This window comes from Pollachius pollachius (assembly GCF_949987615.1).
Source record: "Pollachius pollachius genome assembly, chromosome: 13".
Classification (NCBI taxonomy): domain Eukaryota; kingdom Metazoa; phylum Chordata; class Actinopteri; order Gadiformes; family Gadidae; genus Pollachius; species Pollachius pollachius.
In genome coordinates, this window is record NC_136946.1 from 12602154 (window position 1) to 12612254 (window position 10101).

Genomic DNA, 10101 nt, shown 5'->3' on the forward strand with positions numbered 1-10101 from the left:
GCACGTGTGCATGTATCCCCTCAATACTTCTTCTGCCAGGCATTGACATGTGACTGCTGACCCAACCTGTGGCTTGGGGGGGTGGGGGGTGTGTGTGTGTGTATTTGTGGGTGTGTGTGTGTGTGTGTGGGGGGGGGGGGGGGGGGGGGGTTGTAGATGATGCAGCAGCCTGGCAGTAAACAGTAGACAGGGGGCTTGGGGCGGGGCCAGACTGGGTCGGGGGGCGGGCCAGAGCATGGGGCGAGGGGGAAGAGTTTGGATAAGTGGTTGACAGGGACAGATTTTGTGCCCGGGGCAGAGCAGGACCTAAATAGTGCGCGGTGAAGCATGGATGTTGGGAGTGGGCAGGAACACGGCACTCACTGAGGGGTTTCACACTGTGGGCTGCTTCTTGAGATAGTGGGGCTTAGCGAAGGGGAGAAAGAGAGAGGAAATGTGTGTACAAGAGAGAGAGAGAGAGCAAGACATAGGGGTTGTGTTTGCTTATGAGAGAGTGGCGTACTAGTGGTCTAGTTTTGTACGTGTCTGAGAGAGCGATAGTGTGTCTTGACTGTCTGTGTGTCTGTCTGTCTGTCATTCTGGGTTTCTGTGTGTCTGTGTTTGTTTAAGGCGATGTCGGAAATAATGTGAAAGGCATGGAGAGAAAGAGATACAATAGTGATGGATTGGTAGAAGTAGGGACATAGTTTATGTGTGCAGAGTCACAGTTCATGCTTGCATAGCAAGAGGGTAGTTAGCCTGTTTGCCATATCCCTGGCAAGGTCTTCCACAGCTTACAAAGCGCGTGCTTAGCCTGCATGTTTGTGTGTGCGTGTGTGTGAGAGATAGAAAGCACTGGAATAGGAAGACAATGAGCGTGGGATTGCTAGATCTTCTTTTTAACATTGTTCTGGTCTAGTATCTGTTGAAAGCCTTCACGTTTGTCAAAATATAGACAAAGCCACGTTTACAGCAACAAGAGAAACATAAATCAGTCCCTTTCACCCTCCCATGTGTGTTCTGTGTGTGTTTGTGTGTGTGTGTGGGTATGTGTTGGTGTGTGTTCCTGTCAATCAATGAGTGCATCTTACATACAGAGGTAGCAGTGACAGCGTGAAACTAGCCCAAGAATTGCACACAACAGCGTTCAACTCCCGAATGACGTCCCCATGGTGATATATATCTCTGTAGATGAAGGCCTCAGACATTCATCCATCGCCACAGGATACTCTGCCTGATGACTCTATCCAAAGTCGTCACATGTCTGTTCCTCACTTTGCATGTGGAAGCTGAGCTTCAGCACACACACACACACACACACACACACACATGCGCACACGTACACACGTGGCCGTGTTTTTCCACATATGCTTGTGAGGGGAGACCTTAAACTGTAAAACTGAATGTGTGCACTTATAGTCCAACTGGCTGTCCCTGAAATCCTCTACACCCTTGTAACGCTGATGTCGTTGAAAGTTTCTTCTAAGGTATCCTGATTCCCACAGACACACACAAACATAAACAAACCCAATACACATTCATACTCAGACACAGTGTGTCCATTAAACTAGCACGGTTATACCGGCCTTCTAATTAGGCACCTGTTGATGTGATCTAGTTGCACCGGTGGCTTTTTCCCATTATAATTTGAACTCTAGCTATTAAAAAAAAATGCAATCCCTGCGATTGCACTCATTTTCTTTTCAATGCATGAAATTGAAATTGAAGGCAATCGTTGCAAATAAAATGATTTTGTGCAAAATTATTTGCCGGCAAAAATAATATTAATTGAAAACCTGAGTGAAGAATAACTCAATGAGCAGCGAAAGGGAATACCTTTTTGAGTACATAGGAGTATATGGATGTATATTACATAACCATGTACATTTTACAATATTAATATTATTTGTGACTTTGGGCTGCAGCTTCATCAGTGGGCCACTTCAGATTTCCCTGGCCTTGGGATGTTACGGGAGCGTGTTGTTATGATGCACTACTGATGAGCTGTGACGTGATGAAGTGTTTGTATATAGAGAGGTTTCATCAGTAGGATCATTTGTGAAGAGAGGATGGGTTGATGGGTCTGAATGGATGTTCTGGTATTTGAGTGGACACATGTTGAAGTTTATCAGAGTGGGGAAATGATGCTTACACCCCCATATGGCACTTCGAATCCCGAGAGAGAGAGAGAGAGAGAGAGAGAGAGAGAGAGAGAGAGAGCAGAACGGGTCCTCAGCAGTAGTCAGGATCTACATATTTTCTGAGGAAGTTCCGTTCTGGTTTTTTCCAATCATAATGAACGTGCCCATTTGTCATCTGGTCTTTTCCACCACTCTATCTCTCTCCGTTCCTCCCTTCCTCCATGTGTCTCTCTTTTCTTTTCTCTTCCTTTTCTTCTTAGCTTTTTCTCCTCCATCCTCCTTTTATGTCCATGACCTCGGATGTTGTTGTCCTCCCATTCTCCCTTTAGCTCACTTTCTTTTCCTATTTTACATTTCGTCTTTCTGTTGTTGACACTTTTTCTTTTTAATAGTCTTTCATCGTCCATCGTTCCTTTAATAGCCACACACTTCTTGTAATTAACAAGGATGCATAATGTTATTGGTGTGTCTGTGCGTGTGCATGAAAGTGCATGAGTGTGCGCATTTGATGCATACGTGCGTTGTTAATATACTTTTTTAGCTAAAGGTTGCATTAAAAATTCATGACGTGAAAGGGAACTTAGCCTAGCTTGAAGAGAACACGGTGTATGCTCGGCCCATGCTTTCCCTATCCAAACTAAATTGGACAGCATATCCCAGCTGTTCCTTAGCTTCTCCCTTGCCCTCCCTTTTGCAGTGAGGGTCCTCCCATGCTCCTCTAAAAACTGGCAAATATGTTGTTAACGTGGACATTTGTTGTAGTTTTGAATGGTCTTCTCTCAATGTGAATTTGAGTGCACTGGGAGAATGTTTTAAGTCATTATCTTGGAAGATGTCCAAAGAGAAATAAATGCATTTTAAGTCGCTATCCATCTCTGAATTAGGTAACACGATGGGGTAAGGTGCCTATTGCCAACTGCTATAAGTCATTGCCTTTGCAGCATTATGAGTATTAAGAACCAAGTGTCTGTGACGACTTTTCCGCATTCAAACCACAAACGCAGTTAGTGATGCGTTTTCCATCATCCAACAGTGGTCGTTCCGCCAGGAAGGGTTTGGCAGAGCTACCACAACAGACGAGCTCTTCAAATCACTTGTGATTGTAGCGGCTTATATATATATATATATATATATATTTTTTTTTCCATAGGTGCCACCGAAAACAACCAAAAGGAGACCTTTAAGATAGGGTTAGGGTTAGGGTTTAAGATAGCCACTTTGAGTTTACTTAAGCATACAGTGTATTCTGTCTCATAAATAACACCTTGTATGGAAGTGGTCATCACATTCAGTGCCTGCAGGCCTTACAGAGATGGTTTATTTCGAAAGTGCGAGGGTGCTGCATAGATGCAGATATAACATCAGGGAAATAAAATTGCGACTGTTAAATTAATGGACCGGAGACAAAGCTAACTGTGTACCTCACTTCCTGAATGGTAGATACTGCAGTGGAAGCTATTTAGGTAGTTAGTGTGTGTATGTGTGAGTGTGTGAGCCAGAGTGACCTTTTATGAACCGCATATAGACAATAACTGTATAATTCACAGTAATGGATGACCATAGAGAGTATCATTTGTGTCCATGCTGCTGAGACTATATTTTGTTTATAACTTCCCAATGGTAGTCTCACACACGCACACTCGCACACACACAAACGCACATAAACACACACACACACACACACTCTGGCTGGTGATGAGTTTAGCTATTATGCACATCAAACACACGCTAATCACCCCAGCATTTTTATTTTATTGCGCGTGATTGAGCAGAGCTGACGTCTGTCAACAACGTCAGTCAGCACTGTCATTAACATGGATCTTCCTTTTCATTGGCCGTTGTCTAATATGTCCCGCCCTACCACCGTTTCATGCTAGCACTTTGCTTGTGAGATGTTGAAAACCGAAAAGTTTTTGACACACACGCACACATGCACGTAGCACATTTCAGCACACAAGTGAAATTAGTAACAGCTTTTCAGATTGTGTAGGTTGCATGTGAGCAATTCCATCACCTTATTAAGCGACACACAATGTTGCCCACTAGCATCAGGGATCAGTCAGCAGATAAGCTAGAAGGGCATCGTATATATACACGTGTATAGATACACTCTAGCACAAATGCACACAAATGCACACGTATGTATAAACACACACGCAAACACATGCAAACACATGCACAAGCACGCACACACAAACACACAAATTAGCATTTACCCCCATCCACTGCCACATATATCGGCCACTCTCTTAAATGTCACTATCTACTCCACACTCTCTCTCTCTCTCTCTCTCTCTCTCTCTCTCTCTCTCTCTCTCTCTCTCTCTCTCTCTCTCTCTCTCTCTTTCTCTCTCTCTCTCTCTCTCTCTCTCTCTCTCTCTCTCCCTCCCCCCCTACTCTGCTTCTCCATCTGGGGAGCGGGTCTGATAATGACTTCATGGTTCGTGGCTGGTGACGATAGTTGATTATCATTTGCAGTCAGCGCTTTTGTGTTTCCTCCATGGTTAAGTAAAGTCAACACAGCATTGCAGCCAAAGAGACACCGTGGTGGTGAATATTAATGAACACAGCGCCCTGGCCTATGACGCACTGCCTAGTACTGGGTTACTTACTGTCCTGATACCAAAGGTTATGTATTTAAGGGGAAGAGGAGATGAGATACGATAAGATCACATCGGTTATGATGACATATGGTGTCTTTGCCTATATCTAATCGCAAAGGTTAGAGAAAATAATGTTAGATGCTTTCAAAGATAATTTAGGAAGTGATATTCGGTGAGGATAAGATGACATGATATATGATAAGCCAAGCTAAACTAGGACAAGCTGTAATAAAGTAAGCTAAGATAAGATATAAAATGCACTAAGCTAGGGATAAGCTAAGGTAAGATGCTATATTAATGATAGTAGAAATGGTGTTAACTAATTTGGCCATGGGGGGGGCTGACTACACGTGGTCAGTCAGACTGAGCATTGCCTCACACCTATGACAGCAGCACCGGATTCGACCAATGGGTGCTTTGGTTTTCTTCTTCGTGCGCTTTTTTTTTGGCAAACTAGTGTCATCTCGTGTTCAAGAGGACCAGCAGGGACGTGGGAGTCACCAGTCATGCTCCTTCGTCAGTGGAATAACAACAACTCCCTTCTTTTCAAAATGGCAAAAAAAGTCACGACGACAGATAATACAACAACGACGTTGATGGAAGAATGCAAACCAGACAGATATCTGTAATTGAAGGCATGAGTATTATATTTGCGCTTTTTGCTTTCTCTTTTATGATCCGTGAAATTACAACTGTAACTACTTCTAATAACGAATCAAACGCACACACATGCATACACACATAACCACAAAGATATCCCATTTGTAGTTGTGGGTTGAACATCCGAGGTGTAATTAGCTTTGTGTTTTATATATAACCACTCGGTCCCTGCACTCGATGTCTCCGGGCCCCATCATGGCCTTGTTTTCTGGGGTGTCACACCGCGTTAGCTGGGTGGGGCGAGAGCGGCCAGGCTGCCAGCCAGTGTCTGATTGCTCCTGAGAGTTCCTCCGATTAGCGGCTGGAATCCAATCACTGGTGTGAGGATGCAGTGTGATTTTAACCTTTGCTCGCAGGGGAGGAGCTGTCGTTTCTCTCTCTCTTCATCTCTGGCATGTGGGTGGGGTCGAGGGAAGAGCTAGCATGAGTCACACCTACACAAACGCACACATACACACACACACACAAACTCACAAACGCTCTCACACACACACACACACACACCTCGCGGCTGCTATGTGATCAGGGTGGGGGGGTTAGTCACTGTTTAGAGTGATGGGTGGACGGTGAGCGAGGGAGCGTACGGCTCCGTGTGCGGGAAGCAGGCGGTGGCCTTGACCACTGAGGAGTTACAACCACACACACTTTATGAAGTATGAGCCCCGAGGCATACGCTCTGTACGCGTGGTCACACGCACATCCTCCCACATACACTCACACCAATGCACACACGGATGCATGCATGCATGCACACACGTGCACACACACGCCCACACGCACACGCACACACACACACACACGCTCACACACACTCACACACACAAACAAATGCTCACATACGCACACACACATTCGCACACACACACACACGCGGACACACGCACAGACCGACATACACATATACACTCGCACACACGCTCACATACGCACACACACATGCTTGCACATGTATCCACACAAACAAACACAAACACACACACATTCACATACATGCACATATATACAAACACACACACACTCCTACATAGCTTTATACGATTCACACACATGCACACATGTATTCACTTTACACACACACACACACACACACACACACACAAAAGCATATGCACAAACAAACGCACACACAGGCATGTGACACACTCTCGTCTTTTTTATCTTCCTCGTCTCGCACCTCCCATCATTTATTGGCTAATACATCGCCTCTACTCACTCATCAAAATCTTGCTGCTGCATCCTTTTTCTTTTCTTTTTTTTAAGCTCCACCCGTGGTGGAATATATATATCAGCTTGGTCAGCAACTCCACATGCCAAAGACACACGCACACACAAACACAGGCACACTAGCGTGCCCACACATGCTGCAGCGGGAATGTGATTAAAGGAAAACAGATCAGCGCATTTAGTCTTCTGCTGTGTTCACGTCTGTAAACATGAGTTCTTTTTGCGGATGAACAACATAAAGTGACACAAAATCGCACATTGGCGCAAAACATATTCATGCAAGCACAGGTCTTCTATTCAACTCATCCATGCTTTCGTTATGCTCCACACAAACATGAACCTGTGTGTGTGTGTGTGTGTGTGTGTGTGTGTGTGTGTGAGTATCTGATCATGATTACTTGAACATCCAGGCTGCTAAATTATCAGGTAAAAACCCTCCTCCTAACTCACTGTTCATCTCCAGCCATCATCAACCACCCCCCCCACACTCCCCCATACACACATACACACATCCCACTCAATCTAGCACCTTAGCACAGGCATCCTCTCATTAACGCACCTTGAATTTCCCTTTCGTATCTTCCATCTCTCTCTCTCTCTCTCTCTCTCTCTCTCTCTCTCTCTCTCTCTCTCTCTCTCTCTCTCTCCCCATCCTTCTGTCTCTCTGTCACGCTCGCTCTCCCCACAACCTTCCCATGGGGTAGCAGAGAGATAATTGGAAGCAGAGGTTTTTCATGGCGATGATGCTGGGGTCAGTCAGGTGGAAAGCCCCTCTTAATAGATCTCCGCTCCCAGCGCTCCAACCACGCACACACCCACACCCACACACACACCCACACACACACACACACACACTGATATCCACGCTTGCTTGCACATATAGTGCACACTCCTTACAGGCTGATATAGCTTCATGGCACTCCGCCCTGCAGAATGGTACTGCTGCCGGTGGTTCAATCGCAGTCGTCCTGCTGTTTCTGCATGCACCCCCTCCTTTGTGCCTTCTCCTGTTTTGCTCATCTCCCGCCTTGGAATTACCTTGAAACACCTGCTCAGCACAGAGCCTTACCGGTTGTACTGGCTGTCTTGCACCTGCTCAAGAAAAACCCATTGCCGGTTGTACTGGCTGCCTTGCATCTGATCAACACAGACCCTTGCTGGTTTTACTGGCTGTCTTGCATCTGATCAACACAGACCCTTGTTAGAGGTACGGGCTGTTTTGCATCTTTTTATGTTTGTATGTAGAAGCAACAAATCCATGGGCGGGTGTTTTGTTCCATGGGGCTGTCACGTCTCGGGATTGCCACAGCCCATTTTAACACTAACACCAATTGCGTTTTTTACCCTGTTAATTTGGTGTGAAACAAGCGTTGACTTGTGTTTGTGACTTCTTTTTTTAATGTTTGTCTCCTCTGCATGTTGTTTTGTAAAATTTAGCATTACATCCTATTTGTACATAAGAAAACACAGACCTTAATTGGATTTTCTGGATAGCGTGTCAGGTTTCACTTGTTGCCAGACCCTGCCTGTTGCTTGCTTGGCAGCATCCTCACTACATTAGGACACATACATTACTCTGATTATTATATAATCGTATACTAACGAGGAGACATTCTATAGTTACTGACATTCAAAGTCCACCCTTCAGTGCTTGTTTTTTAATTTAATTTGCAAACATTGTCCTTGGCTATCATACTTGCTTGCACCTACTATGAGCTTTCAGAAGAGTTTATATAACTGAAAAAATAACTAGTAACACTTTGACTATCAACAACAGCTGAACGATTTACTTTGTTATAAGGAGACATATTTAGGGTCTTTTCCACAGTTTCCATAGGGTTCATGTTTTCTAACGTCCCTTTAAAACATTCTCAAACCATTATATAGCTCTCCAAGTATTCCCTTATTGAGCAATTATGAGTACATAAAGGAGAATGTATGGAAGAAATTAACCCTATATTATATTATGCAAATTATGATCATTGTAAAGGCATATACATATATCAATGGTGGAAAATAGCTAGTCATCTTTGCACTATAAATGGGGTCTGACATGAATTGGGCCTAAAATGCTGATTCCACGTGGAGGGTCCAAGGGATCAGAATGTACAAAGACAGTACCGTAAACACAGGACTTTGAACCAATCGAACATGCTATTTTGCTAAACGTTATCTGTATGGTCTGACATGCTATGTAAGTTTGGAAGATGACTTGCAGAAAGGGAAGATATAAGGAGCAGGATGAGAATCATTCTGCAGTGTGTTGTGCGAACCATGAGAAACATCTGGCAGTGTGTTTTGCAAGCCACCTCTGCTTTGTTGTCGCCTGTTTGCGGGTAGAAATAAAGTCACTTATCATACTTGACCTGGACTCCTCCATTCCTCAAGCTCTCTTAGTTTAGTTGAAGTGATAGAACTTGGTTATTTTCTACCACAAATGCTGATTGCAAAACAATTCAGTAATAAGTATGAACAATTCAAACAATAATTTGTCATTATGAAATAATTGGCTTAATTTCCAATTGTTTAATTTGTTATTTTTAATACCTTAAAAAGACAGACGGAAATTGGAGGGCGCCTATGCGAAATGGTAGCATAATTACTCAGCAAAATCTCTCTCTCCCTCTCTCTCTGTCTCTCTCTCTCTCAGTCGGTTAAGCCAGTCCCTAGGACAATTCCCGCCCCTTCGTCCACATTCACCTTCCCTGTGGCTAATCTGCCTGAAACAAGATGGCTGCCGTCCAAATCAATTTGGGGCCAGTGGAGTGTCCATTTGCATGAACACGTGTACCGTCATTTAGGAGATTTCCCCGCCTTGACAGTGTCACCGAGTAGAGTGAAATCATGCATACTTGCGTTTAAATTTTTTGTCCAATTTATCTCTCTCCGGTGCGTTTGGCGCTCCCTGTTTCACCTCTCCTGTACCCCCCCCCCCCCCCCCCCCCCCCCACCGTGGAAGTGTTAAGAGATTAAGTGAATTACTCAGTGCCGGGCACACAGGCGCCAATAAAAGTCAGAACTTTAAGAGATTGCAGGGAGTCAAATTGAGGTAGAGTGCAATGACAGGCAACATTGAAAAGTAGGTTTGTTGTAAAGTTTTAAAGTTTAAAAATGGGTTTGAGTCCGAGTCAAACATAAAGAAAATGTGGGTTGCAAAGCTTGATTGCCAACCATACTGTATGAGCGATGAAATAACAAGTGCATTAGAATGTATGATTCTCAGATTGAAATCCGCTGAAACCGATTACAGCGAGAGGCTCTCTGAATGACTATTATGCTCGGATGAAGAACATCTTTCAAGGGGAAGAGATTGGGATGGTGTGGTGCATGATGAAGTGCCAGGGACAGATCTTTACAAGAGCAGACCGGTTTACCAGTTCAATTTCGACGCCATTGCCAATTATCTTAAATAAGAAAGTTATATCTTTATTTTTTTGGGGGGGTATTTCTTTCCTAAAGATTTCTTTTCATCAGCAAGAGTTTGCTGGGATGTT

General features: G+C 44.2%; 1 protein-coding gene across 1 annotated transcript in view; it reads left to right on the top strand.

The window, feature by feature from the left end:
- csmd2 (CUB and Sushi multiple domains 2) overlaps positions 1-10101 on the top strand; it is a gene marked incomplete at both ends in the record, with an annotated part of 202510 nt that overhangs the window by 19657 nt on the left and 172752 nt on the right. The window lies entirely within an intron of this gene.